This window comes from Lissotriton vulgaris, chromosome 8 (genome assembly GCF_964263255.1).
Source record: "Lissotriton vulgaris chromosome 8, aLisVul1.2, whole genome shotgun sequence".
NCBI classification, from domain to species: Eukaryota; Metazoa; Chordata; class Amphibia; order Caudata; family Salamandridae; genus Lissotriton; species Lissotriton vulgaris.
In genome coordinates, this window is record NC_141696.1 from 153947636 (window position 1) to 153973750 (window position 26115).

The 26115-nt window shown below is 45.2% G+C and overlaps 12 non-coding genes across 12 annotated transcripts; all 12 read right to left on the reverse strand.

Moving 5' to 3' along the window:
* Positions 1-1465: 1465 nt before the first annotated feature.
* Positions 1466-1548, reverse strand: TRNAL-CAG (transfer RNA leucine (anticodon CAG)). Its single transcript has one exon. It is a non-coding gene; the product is annotated as a tRNA-Leu (tRNA).
* Positions 1549-2179: 631 nt separating this feature from the next.
* Positions 2180-2262, reverse strand: TRNAL-UAG (transfer RNA leucine (anticodon UAG)). Its single transcript has one exon. It is a non-coding gene; the product is annotated as a tRNA-Leu (tRNA).
* A 1023-nt stretch (positions 2263-3285) lies between these two features.
* On the reverse strand, positions 3286-3368 carry TRNAL-AAG (transfer RNA leucine (anticodon AAG)). The gene has a single exon. It is a non-coding gene; the product is annotated as a tRNA-Leu (tRNA).
* A 907-nt stretch (positions 3369-4275) lies between these two features.
* On the reverse strand, positions 4276-4358 carry TRNAL-UAG (transfer RNA leucine (anticodon UAG)). Its single transcript has one exon. It is a non-coding gene; the product is annotated as a tRNA-Leu (tRNA).
* A 3122-nt stretch (positions 4359-7480) lies between these two features.
* TRNAL-AAG (transfer RNA leucine (anticodon AAG)) lies at positions 7481-7563 on the reverse strand. The gene has a single exon. It is a non-coding gene; the product is annotated as a tRNA-Leu (tRNA).
* Positions 7564-9577: 2014 nt separating this feature from the next.
* On the reverse strand, positions 9578-9660 carry TRNAL-AAG (transfer RNA leucine (anticodon AAG)). Its single transcript has one exon. It is a non-coding gene; the product is annotated as a tRNA-Leu (tRNA).
* Positions 9661-10567: 907 nt separating this feature from the next.
* TRNAL-UAG (transfer RNA leucine (anticodon UAG)) lies at positions 10568-10650 on the reverse strand. The gene has a single exon. It is a non-coding gene; the product is annotated as a tRNA-Leu (tRNA).
* A 1024-nt stretch (positions 10651-11674) lies between these two features.
* Positions 11675-11757, reverse strand: TRNAL-AAG (transfer RNA leucine (anticodon AAG)). The gene has a single exon. It is a non-coding gene; the product is annotated as a tRNA-Leu (tRNA).
* A 191-nt stretch (positions 11758-11948) lies between these two features.
* On the reverse strand, positions 11949-12031 carry TRNAL-CAG (transfer RNA leucine (anticodon CAG)). The gene has a single exon. It is a non-coding gene; the product is annotated as a tRNA-Leu (tRNA).
* Positions 12032-13770: 1739 nt separating this feature from the next.
* TRNAL-AAG (transfer RNA leucine (anticodon AAG)) lies at positions 13771-13853 on the reverse strand. The gene has a single exon. It is a non-coding gene; the product is annotated as a tRNA-Leu (tRNA).
* A 6915-nt stretch (positions 13854-20768) lies between these two features.
* TRNAL-UAG (transfer RNA leucine (anticodon UAG)) lies at positions 20769-20851 on the reverse strand. The gene has a single exon. It is a non-coding gene; the product is annotated as a tRNA-Leu (tRNA).
* Positions 20852-22149: 1298 nt separating this feature from the next.
* On the reverse strand, positions 22150-22232 carry TRNAL-CAG (transfer RNA leucine (anticodon CAG)). Its single transcript has one exon. It is a non-coding gene; the product is annotated as a tRNA-Leu (tRNA).
* Positions 22233-26115: the final 3883 nt, after the last annotated feature.

The window sequence follows — 26115 nt, forward strand, 5'->3', positions numbered from 1 at the left end:
GAATCACATCCCAGGTGAAGACCAACAGATGCAACTTCCATCAGATGTTAACCTGAAAAAGGAGATTACATCTCCAAAAGTCATGGCAGAAGTGGGATTCGAACCCACGCCTCCAGAGGAGACTGCAGCCTAAACACAGCGCCTTAGACCACTCGGCCATCCTGACAGTGCAGAGTCTTAAGAAATGTATAAAAGTCACTCAGAAATTTCTGCCTCCATGCAAGCCTGAAATAATTTAAACCTTCAAACACAAGGTGCAACTTTATGCACAGGACAATAAACACAGAAGATCACATGTGAAAGTATTTCATTTCACAGGTGTACAATTTTTATGCTTTTAGAATACCTTATACATCTCACCAGCTATTTAGGGTCCTGTATCCTACTCACAAAATTACCTTGCCTGCGACCTCTCTCTCTACACAAACGACTACTGCACAGGAAGTAGGAAGGCAGAAGGTGGGGCATATTATGCAAATGTATGCTGTCATTGTGCCTTGCAGATTCATGCAGGATTTCTAGATCCTTGCTGGATACAAGAGAGCAGACCTTGTTTCAGATCAACTCTCCCTAGCAGGGAACGTCTGAGCACATGCAGTCTTTTGCTCTCTAGCTCCTGGCCTGGGACTCACCCTCACTGGCTGAGGCGTGAATTTCTGCATACCAACGTTGCATAGATGGTACGTTTGTGGTCGGTTTGGGATGGGTGGGAGGTCAAAAGCAGGGAAAAGTATGTCGCCTTCACTTCTAGTCTCCTCTTCTAGGCCTACCTGCCGTTCACTCAATCTGTCTTTGTTTCATTCTCTCCTTCCTCAACACCCCTTCTCACTCACTCGCTCTATCACTTGTGCTCTTTCCCCTTGCTCTGCATTTCATAGTGGAAGCATCTCTTGAATGGAGCATTAGAAAATGAGGTTACATAAAATTAACAATCTACTTATTGGAAACCAAAAATATCACAAGACTGAATGTAACCCATTTCATTAATAAAAGGGACTTTTTAAGCACCCCCCAAAAAACACATAAAACACCACGAGTGCTAGAAGAATATTATACGAGCTTGAAGACAGAATTGGGCAAATTAATTTGCAGTTGAAACTGAAGTTTGTTACTTATTCAGATATTTTATGCACTGCCAATTTTTAGCTGAGATTCTAAAAGAACTCAGAGACAAAATGGACTTAAAGTTTTGTCAGAATTGGGATTCGAACCCACGCCTCCAGGAGAGACTGCGGCCTTAACGCAGCGCCTTAGACCACTCGGCCATCCTGACCACATGTTGCTTGATCATCTACAGAGAGGGAAAGAAATTGTGAACCAAAAAAAGCACACATCTTAGGTCATGAGTGGCTAGAGCAAGAAAAAAACTCACTGCACTTTTCCAAGTAGACAACCATATAAGCCCATGTGAGGGAAATGATCTGATTTTTTCTCTCCCAAGAAAAAAGTAGAGTAAACACACAATTGTCAGAAGTGGGATTTGAACCCACGCCTCCAGAAGAGACTGCGACCTGAACGCAGCGCCTTAGACCACTCGGCCATCCTGACTTGCATTTGTGGAACCTTCCACAGGCCAGACAGCCATGCAAGTGGGGTACCGAAAAGGCATGCCCTCAATTTATTTATCCTATTATAAGTACTTCCAACAGATCTTTGAACAATCCATAGAGAGCAGTACCTATGAAGAACTCTTTAGACCTTTAAGGCGTACAAAGAGAAAGTGCTATTAACCGCCACTTGAAAGGCCCAAAGCTGCTTTGAAATTGAGTCAACAGCCACCTCTTGGTTAGCTAAAGCAAATTCAACAAGGAATTTCAATGTCACAACATAGGGTGGAATACGCAAATCTAAGCAGCCCCTGATCACAGCCCTGAGGAAATTGCCGTAAGTGTGCTCGAGTCCAACTGTCTACCAGATGCTAGGCATTCTTCCATATTTGCATGGCCTGTCTGGCCAGGGCATACAAGAGCATGACTCTTCCAGATGAGCTCTTACATGGGCCCTATGCTCATATAGTAAGGACTGCACTTTGTCAGCAAGACTTTATACAACCGAAATATATGAGAAACCCCAGCTCTCTTGACTAGATGAGGACGGAATCACATCCCAGGTGAAGACCAACAGATGCAACTTCCATCAGATGTTAACCTGAAAAAGGAGATTACATCTCCAAAAGTCATGTCAGAAGTGGGATTCGAACCCACGCCTCCAGAGGAGACTGCGGTCTAAACACAGCGCCTTAGACCACTCGGCCATCCTGACAGTGCAGAGTCTTAAGAAATGTATAAAAGTCACTCAGAAATTTCTGCCTCCATGCAAGCCTGAAATAATTTAAACCTTCAAACACAAGGTGCAACTTTATGCACAGGACAATAAACACAGAAGATCACATGTGAAAGCATTTCATTTCACAGGTGTTCAATTTTTATGCTTTTAGAATACCTCATACCTCTCACCAGCTATTTAGGGTCCTGTATCCTACTCACAAAATTACCTTGCCTGCGACCTCTCTCTCTACACAAACAACTACTGCACAGGAAGTAGGAAGGCAGAAGGTGGGGCATATTATGCAAATGTATGCTGTCATTGTGCCTTGCAGATTCATGCAGGATTTCTAGATCCTTGCTGGATACAAGAGAGCAGACCTTGTTTCAGATCAACTGTCCCTAGCAGGGAACGTCTGAGCACATGCAGTCTTTTGCTCTCTAGCCCCTGGCCTGGGACTTACCCTCACTGGCTGAGGCGTGAATTTCTGCATACCAACGTTGCATAGATGGCACGTTTGTGGTCGGTTTGGGATGGGTGGGAGGTCAAAAGCAGGGAAAAGTATGTCGCCTTCACTTCTAGTCTCCTCTTCTAGGCCTACCTGCCGTTCACTCACTCTGTCTTTGTTTCATTCTCTCCTTCCTCAACACCCCTTCTCACTCACTCGCTCTATCCTTGTGCTCTTTCCCCTTGCTCTGCATTTCATAGTGGAAACATCTCTTGAATGGAGCATTAGAAAATGAGGTTACATAAAATTAACAATCTACTTATTGGAAACCAAAAATATCACAAGACTGAATGTAACCCATTTCATTAATAAAAGGGACTTTTTAAGCACCCCCCAAAAAGCACATAAAACAGCACGAGTGCTAGAAGAATATTATACGAGCTTGAAGACAGAATTGGGCAAATTAATTTGCAGTTGAAACTGAAGTTTGTTACTTATTCAGATATTTTATGCACTGCCAATTTTTAGCTGAGATTCTAAAAGAACTCAGAGACAAAATGGACTTAAAGTTTTGTCAGAAGTGGGATTCGAACCCACGTCTCCAGGAGAGACTGCGGCCTTAACGCAGCGCCTTAGACCACTCGGCCATCCTGACCACATGTTGCTTGATCATCTACAGAGAGGGAAAGATATTGTGAACCAAAAAAAGCACACATCTTAGGTCATGAGTGGCTAGAGCAAGAAAAAAACTCACTGCACTTTTCCAAGTAGACAACCATATAAGCCCATGTGAGGGAAATGATCTGATTTTTTCTCTCTCAAGAAAAAAGTAGAGTAAACACACAATTGTCAGAAGTGGGATTTGAACCCACGCCTCCAGAAAAGACTGCGACCTGAACGCAGCGCCTTAGGCAACTCGGCCATCCTGACTTGCATTTGTGGAACCTTCCACAGGCCAGACAGCCATGCAAGTGGGGTACCGAAAAGGCATGCCCTCAATTTATTTATCCTATTATAAGTACTTCCAACAGATCTTTGAACAATCCATAGAGAGCAGTACCTATGAAGAACTCTTTAGACCTTTAAGGCGTACAAAGAGAAAGTGCTATTAACCAGCCACTTGAACGGCCCAAAGCTGCTTTGAAATTGAGTCAACAGCCACCTCTTGGATAGCTAAAGCAAATTCAACAAGGAATTTCAATGTCACAACATAGGGTGGAATACGCAAATCTAAGCAGCCCCTGATCACAGCCCTGAGGAAATTGCCGTAAGTGTGCTGGAGTCCAACTGTCTACCAGATGCTAGGCATTCTTCCATATTTGCATGGCCTGTCTGGCCAGGGCATACAAGAGCATGACTCTTCCAGATGATCTCTTACATGGGTCCTATGCTCCTATAGTAAGGACTGCACTTTGTCAGCAAGACTTTATACAACCGAAATATATGAGAAACCCCAGCTCTCTTGACTAGATGATGACGGAATCACATCCCAGGTGAAGACCAACAGATGCAACTTCCATCAGATGTTAACCTGAAAAAGGAGATTACATCTCCAAAAGTCATGTCAGAAGTGGGATTCGAACCCACGCCTCCAGAGGAGACTGCGGCCTAAACACAGCGCCTTAGACCACTCGGCCATCCTGACAGTGCAGAGTCTTAAGAAATGTATAAAAGTCACTCAGAAATTTCTGCCTCCATACAAGCCTGAAATAATTTAAACCTTCAAACACAAGGTGCAACTTTATGCACAGGACAATAAACACAGAAGATCACATGTGAAAGCATTTCATTTCACAGGTGTACAATTTTTATGCTTTTAGAATACCTCATACCTCTCACCAGCTATTTAGGGTCCTGTATCCTACTCACAAAATTACCTTGCCTGCGACCTCTCTCTCTACACAAACAACTAATGCACAGGAAGTAGGAAGGCAGAAGGTGGGGCATATTATGCAAATGTATGCTGTCATTGTGCCTTGCAGATTCATGCAGGATTTCTAGATCCTTGCTGGATACAAGAGAGCAGACCTTGTTTCAGATCAACTGTCCCTAGCAGGGAACGTCTGAGCACATGCAGTCTTTTGCTCTCTAGCCCCTGGCCTGGGACTCACCCTCACTGGCTGAGGCGTGAATTTCTGCATACCAACGTTGCATAGATGGTACGTTTGTGGTCGGTTTGGGATGGGTGGGAGGTCAAAAGCAGGGAAAAGTATGTCGCCTTCACTTCTAGTCTCCTCTTCTAGGCCTACCTGCCGTTCGCTCACTCTGTCTTTGTTTCATTCTCTCCATCCTCAACACCCCTTCTCACTCACTCGCTCTATCACTTGTGCTCTTTCCCCTTGCTCTGCATTTCATAGTGGAAACATCTCTTGAATGGAGCATTAGAAAATGATGTTACATAAAATTAACAATCTACTTATTGGAAACCAAAAATATCACAAGACTGAATGTAACCCATTTCATTAATAAAAGGGACTTTTTAAGCACCCCCCAAAAAACACATAAAACACCACGAGTGCTAGAAGAATATTATACGAGCTTGAAGACAGAATTGGGCAAATTAATTTGCAGTTGAAACTGAAGTTTGTTACTTATTCAGATATTATATGCACTGCCAATTTTTAGCTGAGATTCTAAAAGAACTCAGAGACAAAATGGACTTAAAGTTTTGTCAGACGTGGGATTCGAACCCACACCTCCAGGAGAGACTGCGGCCTTAACGCAGTGCTTTAGACCACTCGGCCATCCTGACCACATGTTGCTTGATCATCTACAGAGAGGGAAAGATATTGTGAACCAAAAAAAGCACACATCTTAGGTCATGAGTGGCGAGAGCAAGAAAAAAACTCACTGCACTTTTCCAAGTAGACAACCATATAAGCCATTGTGAGGGAAATTATCAGATTTTTTCTCTCTCAAGAAAAAAGTAGAGTAAACACACAATTGTCATAAGTGGGATTTGAACCCACGCCTCCAGAAGAGACTGCGACCTGAACGCAGCACCTTAGACCACTCGGCCATCCTGACTTGCATTTGTAAAACCTTCCACAGGCCAGACAGCCATGCAAGTGGGGTACCGAAAAGGCATGCCCTCAATTTATTTATCCTATTATAAGTACTTCCAACAGATCTTTGAACAATCCATAGAGAGCAGTACCTATGAAGAACTCTTTAGACCTTTAAGGCGTACAAAGAGAAAGTGCTATTAACCAGCCACTTGAACGGCCCAAAGCTGCTTTGAAATTGAGTCAACAGCCACCTCTTGGCTAGCTAAAGCAAATTCAACAAGGAATTTCAATGTCACAACATAGGGTGGAATACGCAAATCTAAGCAGCCCCTGATCACAGCCCTGAGGAAATTGCCGTAAGTGTGCTGGAGTCCAACTGTCTACCAGATGCTAGGCATTCTTCCATATTTGCATGGCCTGTCTGGCCAGGAAATACAAGAGCATGACTCTTCCAGATGAGCTCTTACATGGGTCCTATGCTCATATAGTAAGGACTGCACTTTGTCAGCAAGACTTTATACAACTGAAATATATGAGAAACCCCAGCTCTCTTGACTAGATGAGGACGGAATCACATCCCAGGTGAAGACCAACAGATGCAACTTCCATCAGATGTTAACCTGAAAAAGGAGATTATATCTCAAAAAGTCATGTCAGAAGTGAGATTTGAACCCACACCTCCAGAGGAGACTGCAGCCTAAACACAGCGCCTTAGACCACTCGGCCATCCTGACAGTGAAGAGTCTTAAGAAATGTATAAAAGTCACTCAGAAATTTCTGCCTCCATGCAAGCCTGAAATAATTTAAACCTTCAAACACAAGGTGCAACTTTATGCACAGGACAATAAACACAGAAGATCACATGTGAAAGCATTTCATTTCACAGGTGTACAATTTTTATGCTTTTAGAATACCTCATACCTCTCACCAGCTATTTAGGGTCCTGTATCCTACTCACAAAATTACCTTGCCTGCGACCTCTCTCTCTAAACAAACAACTACTGCACAGGAAGTAGGAAGGCAGAAGGTGGGGCATATTATGCAAATGTATGCTGTCATTGTGCTTTGCAGATTCATGCAGGATTTCTAGATCCTTGCTGGATACAAGAGAGCAGACCTTGTTTCAGATCAACTGTCCCTAGCAGGGAACGTCTGAGCACATGCAGTCTTTTGCTCTCTAGCCCCTGGCCTTGGACTCACCCTCACTGGCTGAGGCGTGAATTTCTGCATACCAACGTTGCATAGATGGTACGTTTGTGGTCGGTTTGGGATGGGTGGGAGGTCAAAAGCAGGGAAAAGTATGTCGCCTTCACTTCTAGTCTCCTCTTCTAGGCCTACCTGCCGTTCACTCACTCTGTCTTTGTTTCATTCTCTCCATCCTCAACACCCCTTCTCACTCACTCGCTCTATCACTTGTGCTCTTTCCCCTTGCTCTGCATTTCATAGTGGAAACATCTCTTGAATGGAGCATTAGAAAATGAGGTTACATAAAATTAACAATCTACTTATTGGAAACCAAAAATATCACAAGACTGAATGTAACCCATTTCATTAATAAAAGGGACTTTTTAAGCACCCCCCAAAAAAACACATAAAACAGCACGAGTGCTAGAAGAATATTATACGAGCTTGAAGACAGAATTTGACAAATTAATTTGCAGTTGAAACTGAAGTTTGTTACTTATTCAGATATTATATGCACTGCCAATTTTTAGCTGAGATTCTAAAAGAACTCAGAGACAAAATGGACTTAAAGTTTTGTCAGAAGTGGGATTCGAACCCACGTCTCCAGGAGAGACTGCGGCCTTAACGCAGCGCCTTAGACCACTTGGCCATCCTGACCACATGTTGCTTGATCATCTACAGAGAGGGAAAGATATTGTGAACCAAAAAAAGCACACATCTTAGGTCATGAGTGGCTAGAGCAAGAAAAAAACTCACTGCACTTTTCCAAGTAGACAACCATATAAGCCCATGTGAGGGAAATGATCTGATTTTTTCTCTCTCAAGAAAAAAGTAGAGTAAACACACAATTGCCAGAAGTGGGATTTGAACCCACGCCACCAGAAGAGACTGCGACCTGAACGCAGCGCCTTAGACCACTCGGCCATCCTGACTTGCATTTATAGAACCTTCCACAGGCCAGACAGCCATGCAAGTGGGGTACCGAAAAAGCATGCCCTCAATTTATTTATCCTATTATAAGTACTTCCAACAGATCTTTGAACAATCCATAGAGAGCAGTACCTATGAAGAACTCTTTATGCCTTTAAGGCGTACAAAGAGAAAGTGCTATTAACCAGCCACTTGAACGGCCCAAAGCTGCTTTGAAATTGAGTCAACAGCCACCTCTTGGCTAGCTAAAGCAAATTCAACAAGGAATTTCAATGTCACAACATAGGGTGGAATACGCAAATCTAAGCAGCCCCTGATCACAGCCCTGAGGAAATTGCTGTAAGTGTGCTGGAGTCCAACTGTCTACCAGATGCTAGGCATTCTTCCATATTTGCATGGCCTGTCTGGCCAGGGCATACAAGAGCATGACTCTTCCAGATGAGCTCTTACATGGGTCCTATGCTCATATAGTAAGGACTGCACTTTGTCAGCAAGACTTTATACAACCGAAATATATGAGAAACCCCAGCTCTCTTGACTAGATGAGGACGGAATCACATCCCAGGTGAAGACCAACAGATGCAACTTCCATCAGATGTTAACCTGAAAAAGGAGATTACATCTCCAAAAGTCATGTCAGAAGTGGGATTCGAACCCACGCCTCCAGAGGAGAGTGCGGCCTAAACACAGCGCCTTAGACCACTCGGCCATCCTGACAGAACAGAGTCTTAAGAAATGTATAAAAGTCACTCAGAAATTTCTGCCTCCATGCAAGCCTGAAATAATTTAAACCTTCAAACACAAGGTGCAACTTTATGCACAGGACAATAAACACAGAAGATCACATGTGAAAGCATTTCATTTCACAGGTGTACAATTTTTATGCTTTTAGAATACCTCATACCTCTCACCAGCTTTTTAGGGTCCTGTATCCGACTCACAAAATTACCTTGCCTGCGACCTCTCTCTCTACACAAACAACTACTGCACAGGAAGTAGGAAGGCAGAAGGTGGGGCATATTATGCAAATGTCTGCTGTCATTGTGCCTTGCAGATTCATGCAGGATTTCTAGATCCTTGCTGGATACAAGAGTGCAGACCTTGTTTCAGATCAACTGTCCCTAGCAGGGAACGTCTGAGCACATGCAGTCTTTTGCTCTCTAGCCCCTGGCCTGGGACTCACCCTCACTGGCTGAGGCGTGAATTTCTGCATACCAACGTTGCATAGATGGTACGTTTGTGGTCGGTTTGGGATGGGTGGGAGGTCAAAAGCAGGGAAAAGTATGTCGCCTTCACTTCTAGTCTCCTCTTCTAGGCCTACCTGCCGTTCACTCACTCTGTCTTTGTTTCATTCTCTCCTTCCTCAACACCCCTTCTCACTCACTCGCTCTATCACTTGTGCTCTTTCCCCTTGCTCTGCATTTCATAGTGGAAACATCTCTTGAATGGAGCATTAGAAAATGAGGTTACATAAAATTAACAATCTACTTATTGGAAACCAAAAATATCACAAGACTGAATGTAACCCATTTCATTAATAAAAGGGACTTTTTAAGCACCCCCCAAAAAACACATAAAACACGACGAGTGCTAGAAGAATATTATACGAGCTTGAAGACAGAATTGGGCAAATTAATTTGCATTTGAAACTGAAGTTTGTTACTTATTCAGATATTATATGCACTGCCAATTTTTAGCTGAGATTCTAAAAGAACTCAGAGACAAAATGGACTTAAAGTTTTGTCAGAAGTGGGATTCGAACCCACGCCTCCAGGAGAGACTGCGGCCTTAACGCAGCGCCTTAGACCACTCGGCCATCCTGACCACATGTTGCCTGATCATCTACAGAGAGGGAAAGATATTGTGAACCAAAAAAAGCACACATCTTAGGTCATGAGTGGCTAGAGCAAGAAAAACACTCACTGCACTTTTCCAAGTAGACAACCATATAGGCCCATGTGAGGGAAATGATCTGATTTTTTCTCTCTCAAGAAAAAAGTAGAGTAAACACACAATTGTCAGAAGTCGGATTTGAACCCACGCCTCCAGAAGATACTGCGACCTGAACGCAGCGCCTTAGGCATCTCGGCCATCCTGACTTGCATTTGTCGAACCTTCCACAGGCCAGACAGCCATGCAAGTGGGGTACCGAAAAGGCATGCCCTCAATTTATTTATCCTATTATAAGTACTTCCAACAGATCTTTGAACAATCCATAGAGAGCAGTACCTATGAAGAACTCTTTAGACCTTTAAGGCGTACAAAGAGAAAGTGCTATTAACCAGCCACTTGAACGGCCCAAAGCTGCTTTGAAATTGAGTCAACAGCCACCTCTTGGATAGCTAAAGCAAATTCAACAAGGAATTTCAATGTCACAACATAGGGTGGAATACGCAAATATAAGCAGCCCCTGATCACAGCCCTGAGGAAATTGCCGTAAGTGTGCTGGAGTCCAACTGTCTACCAGATGCTAGGCATTCTTCCATATTTGCATGGCCTGTCTGGCCAGGGCATACAAGAGCATGACTCTTCCAGATGATCTCTTACATGGGTCCTATGCTCATATAGTAAGGACTGCACTTTGTCAGCAAGACTTTATACAACCGAAATATATGAGAAACCCCAGCTCTCTTGACTAGATGATGACGGAATCACATCCCAGGTGAAGACCAACAGATGCAACTTCCATCAGATGTTAACCTGAAAAAGGAGATTACATCTCCAAAAGTCATGTCAGAAGTGGGATTCGAACCCACGCCTCCAGAGGAGACTGCGGCCTAAACACAGCGCCTTAGACCACTCGGCCATCCTGACAGTGCAGAGTCTTAAGAAATGTATAAAAGTCACTCAGAAATTTCTGCCTCCATGCAAGCCTGAAATAATTTAAACCTTCAAACACAAGGTGCAACTTTATGCACAGGACAATAAACACAGAAGATCACATGTGAAAGCATTTCATTTCACAGGTGTACAATTTTTATGCTTTTAGAATACCTCATACCTCTCACCAGCTATTTAGGGTCCTGTATCCTACTCACAAAATTACCTTGCCTGCGACCTCTCTCTCTACACAAACAACTACTGCACAGGAAGTAGGAAGGCAGAAGGTGGGGCATATTATGCAAATGTATGCTGTCATTGTGCCTTGCAGATTCATGCAGGATTTCTAGATCCTTGCTGGATACAAGAGAGCAGACCTTGTTTCAGATCAACTGTCCCTAGCAGGGAACGTCTGAGCACATGCAGTCTTTTGCTCTCTAGCCCCTGGCCTGGGACTTACCCTCACTGGCTGAGGCGTGAATTTCTGCATACCAACGTTGCATAGATGGTACGTTTGTGGTCGGTTTGGGATGGGTGGGAGGTCAAAAGCAGGGAAAAGTATGTCGCCTTCACTTCTAGTCTCCTCTTCTAGGCCTACCTGCCGTTCACTCACTCTGTCTTTGTTTCATTCTCTCCTTCCTCAACACCCCTTCTCACTCACTCGCTCTATCACTTGTGCTCTTTCCCCTTGCTCTGCATTTCATAGTGGAAACATCTCTTGAATGGAGCATTAGAAAATGAGGTTACATAAAATTAACAATCTACTTATTGGAAACCAAAAATATCACAAGTCTGAATGTAACCCATTTCATTAATAAAAGGGACTTTTTAAGCACCCCCCAAAAAACACATAAAACACCACGAGTGCTAGAAGAATATTATACGAGCTTGAAGACAGAATTGGGCAAATTAATTTGCAGTTGAAACTGAAGTTTGTTACTTATTCAGATATTATATGCACTGCCAATTTTTAGCTGTGATTCTAAAAGAACTCAGAGACAAAATGGACTTAAAGTTTTGTCAGAAGTGGGATTCGAACCCAGGCCTCCAGGAGAGACTGCGGCCTTAACGCAGCGCCTTAGACCACTCGGCCATCCTGACCACATTTGCTTGATCATCTACAGAGAGGGAAAGATATTGTGAACCAAACAAAGCACACATCTTAGGTCATGAGTGGCTAGAGCAAGAAAAAAACTCACTGCACTTTTCCAAGTAGACAACCATATAAGCCCATGTGAGGGAAATGATCTGATTTTTTCTCTCCCAAGAAAAAAGTAGAGTAAACACACAATTGTCAGAAGTGGGATTTGAACCCACGCCTCCAGAAGAGACTGCGACCTGAACGCAGCGCCTTAGACCACTCGGCCATCCTGACTTGCATTTGTGGACCCTTCCACAGGCCAGACAGCCATGCAAGTGGGGTACCGAAAAGGCATGCCCTCAATTTATTTATCCTATTATAAGTACTTCCAACAGATCTTTGAACAATCCATAGAGAGCAGTACCTATGAAGAACTCTTTAGACCTTTAAGGCGTACAAAGAGAAAGTGCTATTAACCAGCCACTTGAAAGGCCCAAAGCTGCTTTGAAATTGAGTCAACAGCCACCTCTTGGCTAGCTAAAGCAAATTCAACAAGGAATTTCAATGTCACAACATAGGGTGGAATACGCAAATCTAAGCAGCCCCTGATCACAGCCCTGAGGAAATTGCCGTAAGTGTGCTGGAGTCCAACTGTCTACCAGATGCTAGGCATTCTTCCATATTTGCATGGCCTGTCTGGCCAGGGCATACAAGAGCATGACTCTTCCAGATGAGCTCTTACATGGGTCCTATGCTCATATAGTAAGGACTGCACTTTGTCAGCAAGACTTTATACAACCGAAATATATGAGAAACCCCAGCTCTCTTGACTAGATGAGGACGGAATCACATCCCAGGTGAAGACCAACAGATGCAACTTCCATCAGATGTTAACCTGAAAAAGGAGATTACATCCCCAAAAGTCACGTCAGAAGTTGGATTTGAACCCGCGCCTCCAGAGGAGACTGCGGCCTAAACACAGCACCTTAGACCACTCGGCCATCCTGACAGTGTAGAGTCTTAAGAAATGTATAAAAGTCACTCAGAAATCTCTGCCTCCATGCAAGCCTGAAATAATTTAAACCTTCAAACACAAGGTGCAACTTTATGCACAGGACAATAAATACAGAAGATCACATGTGAAAGCATTTCATTTCACAGGTGTACAATTTTTATGCTTTTAGAATACCTCATACCTATCACCAGCTATTTAGGGTCCTGTATCCTACTCACAAAATTACCTTGCCTGCGACCTCTCTCTCTACACAAACAACTACTGCACAGGAAGTAGGAAGGCAGAAGGTGGGGCATATTATGCAAATGTATGCTGTCATTGTGCCTTGCAGCTTCATGCAGGATTTCTAGATCCTTGCTGGATACAAGAGAGCAGACCTTGTTTCAGATCAACTGTCCCTAGCAGGGAACGTCTGAGCACATGCAGTCTTTTGCTCTCTAGCCCCTGGCCTGGGACTTACCCTCACTGGCTGAGGCGTGAATTTCTGCATACCAACGTTGCATAGATGGTACGTTTGTGGTCGGTTTGGGATGGGTGGGAGGTCAAAAGCAGGGAAAAGTATGTCGCCTTCACTTCTAGTCTCCTCTTCTAGGCCTACCTGCCGTTCACTCACTCTGTCTTTGTTTCATTCTCTCCTTCCTCAACACCCCTTCTCACTCACTCGCTCTATCACTTGTGCTCTTTCCCCTTGCTCTGCATTTCATAGTGGAAACATCTCTTGAATGGAGCATTAGAAAATGAGGTTACATAAAATTAACAATCTACTTATTGGAAACCAAAAATATCACAAGACTGAATGTAACCCATTTCATTAATAAAAGGGACTTTTTAAGCACCCCCCAAAAAACACATAAAACACCACGAGTGCTAGAAGAATATTATACGAGCTTGAAGACAGAATTGGGCAAATTAATTTGCAGTTGAAACTGAAGTTTGTTACTTATTCAGATATTATATGCACTGCCAATTTTTAGCTGAGATTCTAAAAGAACTCAGAGACAAAATGGACTTAAAGTTTTGTCAGAAGTGGGATTCGAACCCACGCCTCCAGGAGAGACTGCGGCCTTAACGCAGCGCCTTAGACCACTCGGCCATCCTGACCACATTTGCTTAATCATCTACAGAGAGGGAAAGATATTGTGAACCAAAAAAAGCACACAACTTAGGTCATGAGTGGCTAGAGCAAGAAAAAAACTCACTGCACTTTTCCAAGTAGACAACCATATAAGCCCATGTGAGGGAAATGATCTGATTTTTTCTCTCTCAAGAAAAAAGTAGAGTAAACACACAATTGTCAGAAGTGGGATATGAACCCACGCCTCCAGAAGAGACTGCGACCTGAACACAGCGCCTTAGACCACTCGGCCATCCTGACTTGCATTTGTGGAACCTTCCACAGGCCAGACAGCCATGCAAGTGGGGTACCGAAAAGGCATGCCCTCAATTTATTTATCCTATTATAAGTACTTCCAACAGATCTTTGAACAATCCATAGAGAGCAGTACCTATGAAGAACTCTTTATGCCTTTAAGGCGTACAAAGAGAAAGTGCTATTAACCAGCCACTTGAACGGCCCAAAGCTGCTTTGAAATTGAGTCAACAGCCACCTCTTGGATAGCTAAAGCAAATTCTTTTTTTTTTTTTTTTTTTTTTTTTTTAAACCTTTATTTACAAATGCACAGTACACAGCGTCTGCCTACAACCCCGCAGGGCCGGCCGCTATGACAAAAAAAAACAGGCTGAGCGAGAAGTGCAATATGAGGCAGCACGTTGCTGGAGCAATCTCTAAAATCAACATTATCGGCAAGAGCGTAACATCAGACAAATAGGATAAGAAAGGTTTAATTTTATGTTTTTGTCGAAGTGAACACTAACAAACAAACACATGGTATCATAGTGGCATGGGTTGCTGGAGGTGGGGGGGGGGGAATGAATGTAGGAGGAACGACGATGGCGAGGGGGGGGTGGCGCGTGCAAGAGAGGCATGTGGTGAGAATAGGAAAGGAACGTAAATCACGGAGAGGAGGGAAGAGGGACCTCGTAGTCAAGTGGGGGAGAACAGATATCTCCACGATAAGCATTCCAGGGAGCCCAAACTCTGGACCACTTCCCCGGACGCCCCCGGGCCTCATATACCGTCTTCTCTCGGAACATGGACCAGTCCATGTTCTCCTTCCAGGCACTTAACACTGGCGGTCTAGGGGAGCCCCAAAGCTGCGCAATATCCCTCTTCGCGATCATATTGCCAAGGGTGACCCAAAGTGTCTGGGCAGCAGTGCAGTCAGACGGTTCCCACACATTCAAGAGACAACGACGCGCCTCTGGAATCAATGGGACCCCCGTGACACGGCTCATCACATCATGCACCCTGGACCAGTACGCTACAATCACCGGACATTCCCAGAGAACGTGGAGAAAGGTACCATCCATCCCACACCCACGCTTGCATCGACCATCCGAAACCAGACCCATTCGCACCAGACGCATTCCAGTAAGATACACGCGATGGAGGATTTTCAATTGGACAAAGCGAAGTCGTGCAGGAATAGCCACCTCCTTAGGGGAGGACACGGCAGACTGCCAGTCCTCGTCGTCCAATTCAAGTCCGTCGGCCGTCCAGGCAGCCCGGAGCTTCTCGAGCTGGTCAGTTCTATTATTAATGAGCTTCTTGTAGATTAAGGAGATGGTACTGTCTGGGACGTGGCCATCTAGAACCCGATCCTCCAAAGGGGAGGACTGCGGAATGTCCGTACCGGGGGGGAAGACAGAAGACAAGGCATGCCTCACCTGCATGTACCGGAAGTGCTCCCTATCATCGAGCCGGTATTCTAGCTTCAGTGATTCAAAGGACTTAACCGCGCCACGTGTCCACAGGTCCCCCACAGTGCTAATCCCAATCATGTCCCATTTCTCAAATCCTTTCGTCTTCCACAGGTTGCCCAGATGTTCCGAATCATACAGTGGCGTCATACGTGTCAGTCTACCGCCCCAGCCCGTGGCCACCGTAGCGTCTCGCCATGCCCGCACCGCACATTTCGTTGGGCCCGTAAGAAGTCGGAAGGGGGCCTTAGAGTACAGCGCCCTATTAAAGTTGCCACCGGGCAACAGCAATTTATCCAAAGCAAAGGCAGGAGCGGGCTCCGGAGCGTACATCGCATGGTTGATGGCACTCAGGTGTGAGGCCCAGTAGTATCGTCTAATGTCCGGCAGCGCAATACCTCCGTCGTACCAGGAGAGCGTTAGCTTGGACAAGGCAATGCGGGCACGGCCGTCCCAGATAAGTTGCCGCTGTAAACTCTCGACTTCATGGAAGTAACGAGCCGGAACAGGGTCGAAGAAATTTTGCAGGGCGTAGAGGAATCGAGGGAGCGACATCATTTTAAAGAGCGCCGCCCGGCCCAATGGAGATAAAGGCAGATCGCGCCAACGCCGAACATCCTGCTTTAGTCTGCGGAGTGGGGCATACAAGTTACGCTCATAGCGGACCGAAGAAATCATGGATACATGGATCCCAAGATACTTAAAACCGTCCGTCGCTACCAGGATGGGAAATCTGCGGGGGAGAGGCGGCAGAGTACCAGCTATGGCGTAGACACAGGACTTGGTCCAGTTAATGACAAGTCCCGAGTTTTTACCGAAGGACGTGAGGACGTCGAAGAGAACATTGAGCGACTTCTGTGGGGAAGTGAGATAGAGGAGGATGTCGTCCGCGTACAAGGAGACACGATCCTCAAGGTCAGGGGACCATCGGATCCCTTTGATCGAGGGTTCCCACCGGAGCCACGCGGCCAGAGGTTCGAGTGCCAAAGCGAACAAAAGCGGAGAAAGAGGACAGCCTTGACGTGTGCCACGGCCCAAGGGGAAGGGGTCCGAGCACCGACCATTAACCGCAACCTGGGCTAGCGGCTGCTCGTAGAGAAGCTTGACCCAAGTGATAAAATTGGGGCCAAAGCCAAATTTAGCGAGGGCTGCCCATAGGTAGGGCCATTCAATAGTGTCAAATGCCATCGTGGCATCAAGGGAAGCGACTACTGCTGGCTCGGCGAGAATAGAAGCTCTCGCGAGGACACTATGGAGCCTACGCAAATTAAGAGCAGTGTTTCTGTGGGGGATGAAGCCAGATTGATCCGGGTGGATCAGGTCACAAATCACAGCAAGCATCCGATTGGCCAGCACCTTGGCGAGGATTTTGGGTTCCGCATTAAGGAGGGAAATGGGGCGGTACGAGGCACACCGGTCACGAGGTTTGCCATCCTTATAAATGACCACTATAGTAGCGAGGCGCTGCTCAAGGGGGAGGCATCCAGCCTCAACCGCCTCGAGGAACATGTGACGCAGGTGGGCGGCCATCTTGTCGGGGCAAAGCTTGTAGAGTTCAATGGGGAGACCATTAGGACCCATTGCCTTACCCGAGCGAAGGGAACGGAGTGCAAGGGCAATCTCATCGACAGTAAAGGGGGCCTCTAGAGCAAGGCAGTCCGCATCAGACACAGTAGGCAGAGCAATGTCCCGTAAGAGTAGCCTGGAGTCGGCCTCATCTCGGTCACTAACAGGCGTATAAACCGTACGGAAGTGGTCAACAAAGCACTCAACAATCTCACCCGGATCAGAGACAGTCACACCAGAATCACGAACAATGGAGGGAACAACACGACTCGCACGCTCAGTCTTATCCAACCACGCAAGAAGCTTGCTAGCTTTGTCACCCACATCATACAGTCGACCAAGTTGATTAGACCGCATCAATTTAGCAGCATCCGTGACACAGGCTTTATAGTCTGCTTGCTTCAATTCCAATTCATGCAACAGTGCAGGCGTGTCATTCCCACCCAGCTCGCTCTCAAGCGCAGTGATTTCAGTTTCAAGAGCCACAACAGCCTCCCTCTTGACCCTACGCTCAGTGGCAATGAGTGACAGGGCGGAACCCCGAATAACCGTCTTAAAGGCCTCCCAGAGAACAGTGGGGGAAGTGACAGAGCCCATATTCTCAGAAAAATAGCAATCTATTGCCTTAAGCAAGTCTGAGCGGAGCCGGGGGTTTCGAAAGTGCCAAGGAGGAATCGGGGGAACTCTGTTACCAGGAAGACCGCCCACAGAAATCGTAATTAGCAGGGGGGAGTGGTCCGAGATACCCCGGGGGAGATGTCGAATCTCACGGACAGTGGACAAGGTGGAGGCTAACATAAGAAAATAGTCAATGCGGGAGAGGCTGCCGTGCGCACCAGAGTGAAAAGTGTATTGGTGGAGTGCGGGATGTAGTGAGCGCCAGACATCAACCAAACCAAAAGTGTCAGCCATTTCACTGAGCCACATCTGGGACTGTGGCAATACTCTAGGGGGTAGCCTGTCGCAGTCGCCGGACATGACAGAATTGAAGTCCCCGCCCAGGACCAGCAAGCCGTCTGGCAGCCCAAGGAGAGTCCTGCCTAAATCAGCATAAGTGGTAGCCTGCAGTCCCGGGGGGATATAGACAACAACAAACACGACCTGCTTACCCTCCCACCTCCCCGAAACAGCAGCATACCGCCCACGTTCATCAAGGATAACATCGTCGATAGCAAGAGCAAGGGAAGACCTCACCATAATACCCACACCCCGGGAACCCGAAGTGAAACCCGCATGTGCAACAAGTCGATATCCCCGGCGGTCTAAGGCCTTGCAAGCATTGCCAATCAAGTGGGTCTCCTGAAGAAACACAACATCAGGGGCGTGGCGCCTCAAGAATTGCAGTACAATGCCCCGCTTAATCCGGTCACCCAAACCATTTACGTTCCAAGAAAGAATCCGCATTTCACCCCCCCCCATTGCGACGAAAACATTCCACACCCACCCCCCAGCAGAGCCCACTATGAAAAGTCATTGCAAGATGTGAAGTACCATGGAACAAAGAACAAAACAGATTAAACAAAACAGAACCAAGTCCCCAAACACCAACCCCAAGACCCAAACCCGTTACAACACCCCCCTCCCTGCACCCCTGCTGACTAAGAAGCCACCCCCAACTGCAGTGTGCCTGTCGCCCCATACTTCTACACAAAGAACCCCCCGAGGAGGAAGGGAGAAATCACCCGTTACCGCACCGCCACGGGCAGAGTCATTAGGGAATAAGTCAATGTACACAGAACGTTTCATAGTCTCAATCGGAACCTCTGGGGCATCTGTTACTCCTGGGCCGCTGCACCACCTTCCGCACCACCAGGGCCTCCGCTCCCAAAGTCATCTGCCGGCAACGAGTCCAGCCAGTCGGCTACACGTTCAGGTTGATCAAAGAAATAGGCACGCTCCCGATATTCGATCCGGAGCCTGGCCGGAAACAGCATGGCATATTTCAGTCCCCGGTCCCGTAGACGACGCTTCACTCCAAGGAAACCTGATCTTTGTCGCTGCACTTGAGGAGTGAAATCGGGATAGATGGAGACAGAGTTATTGTCATACTTCAGGGGACCATGTTTACGGGCGGCCTGGAGGATAGCATCCCTGTCCCGGTAGTGAAAAAGCCTGGCGATGATAGGCCTCGGTGGGTTCCCCGGCTTCACTCGACCTCCAGGAAAACGATAAGCGCGCTCCACGGCAAAGAACTTACTAAGTCCCGCCGGAGCCAATTGGGCGACTATGAGTTCCTCGACCAGGAGATCGGTCGCTACAGCACCATCACCTTCCGGCACTCCGACAAGGCGTATGTTTTTCCGCCTGGCCCTGTTATCATAGTCCTCCATCCGCTTAAGCAGTAAGTCGTGCGATGCACGCAGATTGCCAATTTCGGACTGCGCCTCGGCCATGTCGGTCACCAGGCTCGACGTCTTGAGATCTAGTGCCTTCACCCGCTCATTTGTTTTGGCCAAGTCGGCCCGAATCAGAGTCACATCCACCGCCACCGTGTCTATTTTGGTCACCACGGCTTCAAATTGTTGACTCATGTCGGCCTTGAGTCCAGTAATGGCAGCCATTAGGTCTTGGAGCGACACTTCCGAAGTAGACGATGTGTCTGTTGGAAGTCCTTCAGCACCCATACATACGGTCCCGGGGGAGCCCCTCGGCTGGGTGTAGCGTTCGATCATGTTTGACTGGATCGATCCCCCCCGGGTTGCCGCCTTCCGGCGTTTTTCGGCCTCCACTTTCGTCGCCATCTCGCATTCAGTGTCGGTCAGATAGCCAGGGGAGGTGACGAGAAGGTAGAAAAGTCTCGGAACTCCGATGCGCCACTGAGACAGAGGTGTCGCAGCCTCCTTGCCAGTCCAACGGAGGATAGTGCAGGCTGAGAGGGCCGCAGGCAAGGCAGAGTAGGAGGAGACAGGAACAAAGAAAAGGAAACCGAAAGTGAAAGCAATACACCTCCGGCGGGCCAGATGCCAGGCAGCCGTTGTTGTTCAATTACAGGTCGGCCAAAGTGGGCAGCCGAGTCCCCGGTCGCGCCCGCGGGCAGGCCAGAAAGTTGCAAAGTCCAGAAAAATGGTCCCCACGGTCCGATTTTGACCAGAGAAGGATCAGTAGCATCAGCGATGATGGCGCTGCAAAAGCCCGTCAAAATGACCAGGATAGGTGAAGGATAGATAAAGAAGGACGGTGCGGGTCTCGGGAGCTCTCTGCTCACGCGACCATCTTGGATGCCCGCGTAGCTCCTCCTCAGCTAAAGCAAATTCAACAAGGAATTTCAATGTCACAACATAGGGTGGAATACGCAAATCTAAGCAGCCCCTGATCACAGCCCTGAGGAAATTGCCATAAGTGTGCTGGAGTCCAACTGTCTACCAGATGCTAGGCATTCTTCCATATTTGCATGGCCTGTCTGGCCAGGGCATACAAGAGCATGACTCTTCCAGATGATCTCTTACATGGGTCCTATGCTCAAATAGTAAGGACTGCACTTTGTCAGCAAGACTTTATACAACCGAAATATATGAGAAACCCCAGCTCTCTTGACTAGATGATGACGGAATCACATCCCAGGTGAAGACCAACAGATGCAACTTCCATCAGATGTTAACCTGAAAAAGGAGATTACATCTCCAAAAGTCATGTCAGAAGTGGGATTCGAACCCACGCCTCCAGAGGAGACTGCGGCCTAAACACAGCACCTTAGACCACTCAGCCATCCTGACAGTGCAGAGTCTTAAGAAATGTATAAAAGTCACTCAGAAATTTCTGCCTCCATGCAAGCCTGAAATAATTTAAACCTTCAAACACAAGGTGCAACTTTATGCACAGGACAATAAATACAGAAGATCACATGTGAAAGCATTTCATTTCACAGGTGTACAATTTTTATGCTTTTAGAATACCTCATACCTCTCACCAGCTATTTAGGGTCCTGTATCCTACTCACAAAATTACCTTGCCTGCGACCTCTCTCTCTACACAAACAACTACTGCACAGGAAGTAGGAAGGCAGAAGGTGGGGCATATTATGCAAATGTATGCTGTCAATGTGCCTTGCAGATTCATGCAGGATTTCTAGATCCTTGCTGGATACAAGAGAGCAGACCTTGTTTCAGATCAACTGTCCCTAGCAGGGAACGTCTGAGCACATGCAGTCTTTTGCTCTCTAGCCCCTGGCCTGGGACTCACCCTCACTGGCTGAGGCGTGAATTTCTGCATACCAACGTTGCATAGATGGTACGTTTGTGGTCGGTTTGGGATGGGTGGGAGGTCAAAAGCAGGGAAAAGTATGTCGCCTTCACTTCTAGTCTCCTCTTCTAGGCCTACCTGACGTTCACTCACTCTGTCTTTGTTTCATTCTCTCCTTCCTCAACACCCCTTCTCACTCACTCGCTCTATCACTTGTGCTCTTTCCCCTTGCTCTGCATTTCATAGTGGAAACATCTCTTGAATGGAGCATTAGAAAATGAGGTTACATAAAATTAACAATCTACTTATTGGAAACCAAAAATATCACAAGACTGAATGTAACCCATTTCATTAATAAAAGGGACTTTTTAAGCACCCCCCAAAAAACACATAAAACACCACGAGTGCTAGAAGAATATTATACGAGCTTGAAGACAGAATTGGGCAAATTAATTTGCAGTTGAAACTGAAGTTTGTTACTTATTCAGATATTTTATGCACTGCCAATTTTTAGCTGAGATTCTAAAAGAACTCAGAGACAAAATGGACTTAAAGTTTTGTCAGAAGTGGGATTCGAACCCACGCCTCCAGGAGAGACTGCGGCCTTTACGCAGAGCCTTAGACCACTCGGCCATCCTGACCACATTTGCTTGATCATCTACAGAGAGGGAAAGATATTGTGAACCAAAAAAAGCACACAACTTAGGTCATGAGTGGCTAGAGCAAGAAAAAAACTCACTGCACTTTTCCAAGTAGACAACCATATAAGCCCATGTGAGGGAAATGATCTGATTTTTTCTCTCTCAAGAAAAAAGTAGAGTAAACACACAATTGTCAGAAGTGGGATTTGAACCCACGCCTCCAGAAGAGACTGCAACCTGAACGCAGCGCCTTAGACCACTCGGCCATCCTGACTTGCATTTGTGGAACCTTCCACAGGCCAGACAGCCATGCAAGTGGGGTACCGAAAAGGCATGCCCTCAATTTATTTATCCTATTATAAGTACTTCCAACAGATCTTTGAACAATCCATAGAGAGCAGTACCTTTTTTTTTTTTTTTTTTTTTAAACTTTTTATTGTAAACAAGCTAACAGGAAAAAAATACGATACAAATATGTATATCCAGGACATTAAATACATTAGAGAAATAGTTAAATAATACAGCAAATATTGCAACAAGGAGGGAACAAAGAAGTATCATCAAAACGGCAAAGAAAGATCATAGACGTCCAAAGTTGCTGAACGTGGAGATAAAAAAAAGGTATATAAGTTTATAGATTTCATACAATGTCAAAGGAAATAGAATTTTAACAAATTAATATCAAGTTGAGAAGCAAGTTCCCCAATATCTTTCAAATTTTATCAGTGAACGGCCTCCCCTTAGGTTAGCTAGGGCAGATTCCATGGAATGTATTTCCATTACTAGAGCCCACCAATCCCAGGCCGTAGGTGGATCTATAGCAATCCAGGCTCTTGCAACAGTTAGTTTAGCACAAGAGATAAGTATGGTTGCCAAAGGAGAATGTGGGATTTGGGTAGGTTGATGATCTAGCAAAACTAGGTGGGCAGTAAGAATAGGCAAAAAAATATTCTTAATTCTACAGATATCTTGAATCTCGTCCCAGAAAGTTTTAAGCTTAGGGCAGGAAAACAACATATGAACTAAATTAACGGCTACCCCAGAGCATTTGGGGCATTTTGTGCGGTCTGTGAAATCGGGATTGGGGGACAATCTGGAGACTCTTTCAGGAGTATAGTAGAGCATGCACGTTGTTCTAAACTGCTGTAGCCTAAGGCTGGATGATCTTACTAGCTTGTTGATGTTGGAAAGGGAGTTCGTTATTTGCTTCGGGGTGACATTAGAGCCAAGTTGGACCCCCCATTTCTCCGCTAGTTTAGGCAGGTCATTTGTTTTATATTTTAATAATAGTTTATAAGCCCCACTAATAACTGATTTAGTTTTTTTAGAATATAAACAAGTCCAGATATCACAGTCTGCAATGCTTCGAATCTTTTTTTTATTAATTAAGAAATCATGGAACTGTAAGTGTTTATATCTGGCATTTTCCGGTAAATCATATTTAAGTTTAAGCAGATTAAAATCAACAAATCCCTGTGGGCCATATAAGTCAGCCAAGGTACTAACTCCCTTCTCTGCCCATATATTATTGATATTATCAGAAAATGCTCTTGGAAGACCTGGATTACCCCAAAGAGGTAGCATCGGGTGAAAGAACGAGGTCCTGCAATATATCAATACGTTCTTCCATATCTTTGTTATATCCCTGGCCGTCTTGAACCTTACCCTCTTGAAGTAATTGGGGTCATTTGCTCTAAACAAAAACATGTTTGACTCTTGCTTCAACATAAGATAGTGAAAAAATATGGTTCCTTCCTTATGAAATAAAGAACGTAATCGTAAAAAAAATGAGGACCAAAAATACAACTTAAAATCTGGGAAGTTAAGCCCACCCTCACTTGTGTTATTTTTCAAGTGTTTCAGCGATCTTCTTGTTTTTTTATAGCCCCAGATAAAGCTGTTTAAAACCCCATCCAATTGTTGGAAAAACCGATTATTCAATGCCAATGGAATAGATCGAAATAAATATAAGAACTTAGGTAATACCTTCATCTTAATAAGATTAATTCTGCCGATAATATTCAGAGGTAACCTATGCCACTTCTTTAAAAGTATAGCAGTGGATTTGATTAATTCATTATAATTAATATGATTTATTTCTTGTATTTTCGCCGTGAGTTTAACACCGAGATAGGTAGCTACCTTGCAAATCTCTGGAGTAGCCGTGGAGGGGGAATAGTTGGCAACAACTTGTGTCTTCTGTATGTTAAGCCTATAGCCAGATACTTTCCTGAATTTAGTTGCCTCTAGTTTAATTCCTTTTAGGGCCTTATTTATGTCGTTTGTATAGAAAGCAATATCATCCGCATATGCAGTCAGTTTAAGCTCTTGAGAGCCAGAGCTAAAGGGCATGATTAAATTTTGCGAGTTAAGAGCCATTAAAAAAGGTTCCAAAGAGAGAGCAAATAAGAGGGGTGAGAGAGGGCAGCCCTGGCGAGTGCCACGCATAATTGGAAAATCTGAGGAAGTTAGACCATTATAACTAGTGCAGGCAAAGGGATTGTCATATAGAGCCTGTATACTCCTTAGAAAGTTTCCACTAAACCCCATTTTAAGCAACGTGTTCCAGAGATAGCTCCACCCCACTCGATCAAACGCTTTTTCCGCATCTAATAAGATCATGCCTAGTGGGGTGGATTCTATCTCTGCGACATCGAAAGCCGTTATAGCCGTGTTTACATGTGAGGTAGTGTCTCTCCCGTGAATAAAACCATGTTGCTGGATATTGACAAGTTGAGGCATAATAGGTACCAGTCTGATTGCGAGGAGTTTAGCAAATATTTTTGCATCTGTGTTTATCAATGAAATTGGCCTGTATGACCCTCTCTCTTCCTTTGGTTTGTCTTTCTTTAGAAAAAAACTATTTTCGCCCTATTCCATGATTTGGGTGCTTTTCTATTCATCCCTACTGACTGCATAACTTCTAATAATAGCAGATCTAATTCGGATAAACATGCCTTATATAACTCCAACGGAATAGTATCTTCCCCTGCCGCTTTACCCACGGGCAAATGATTAATAGCCTGATGTAGTTCTATCATGGTTAAATTATCAGACAAGGAGCTCAGGTCTACGCTATCAGCTGCCCGCATTGCGTATTCCTCAATATAGGCCCGTATAAGATCCGGATCTGGCTGATTCTCTGGGGTATAAAGAGTTTTATAGAACTCAGCAAATAGCTCTAAAATCTCTTGTGGTTTATTATATATCTTGTTATCTGACCCCCGAATATTAGAAATTAGAGAGCCTGCTCTGGACTCAGACACCTTATAAGCCAAAATGCGGCCAATTTTGTCCCCCCCCCTCGTATTGCGCAATTTTATATTTACGAATATTTGCACTATGTTTCTGATAGAAGCTTTTCTTTGCATTGTTTTTTAAAGAACTAAGTTTAAGATTAATATCCGTGACAGTTGGTAAATATGTCGAAGTGCCAGGGCCAGTAACTGTTCTTGATTAGTTATTTGTGATATTATCATAGCTCTGCGTTGTTTAAGTTCGGCATTTTGTCTATACACATAGGCCTGTGTGAAACCCCTTAAGCTCGCCTTACAGGCATCCCATACTACAAGACAGGAGGCCGAGTTCTTGTTGATACTAATAAACTCGGCAAGATGTGCTTTCAGCTGCGAAATATAAGATGCATCTGAGATAAGATATCTGGGAAAGGAGAACATTCTGGGGGGAGCTGTGCTGTGTGGTGTGGAAAATGATATAATTATAGCGTTATGGTCAGAGGAAATGCGGGGGCATAGGGTCATGGAGCAAGTCTCTAATACATTATCACTGACTAGAGCCATATCTAATCTTGAGCATAATTTGTGGGGTGCCGAATAATATGTATACCCAGATCGACTTGGGTGTAGCTGACGCCAGGCATCTTTAATATTATGTATACGACAAATATCTAATATAGCTGCCCTAGTCTTATGCATCCGTTGGTGGCTATTAGGTCTGGTTGTATCCAGATTATAATCCATGATACAGTTAAAATCACCCATAATTATAATTTCCCCCACCCAGTCCAATAATTTTATATTCAATTGGTCAAATAACATTGGTTCGTCTGTGTTAGACCCGTACACCACACATAATACAAATGTATTGTTTTCATACTCAAACTGCATTATTGCCCATCTGCCATCTTTGTCATGGGC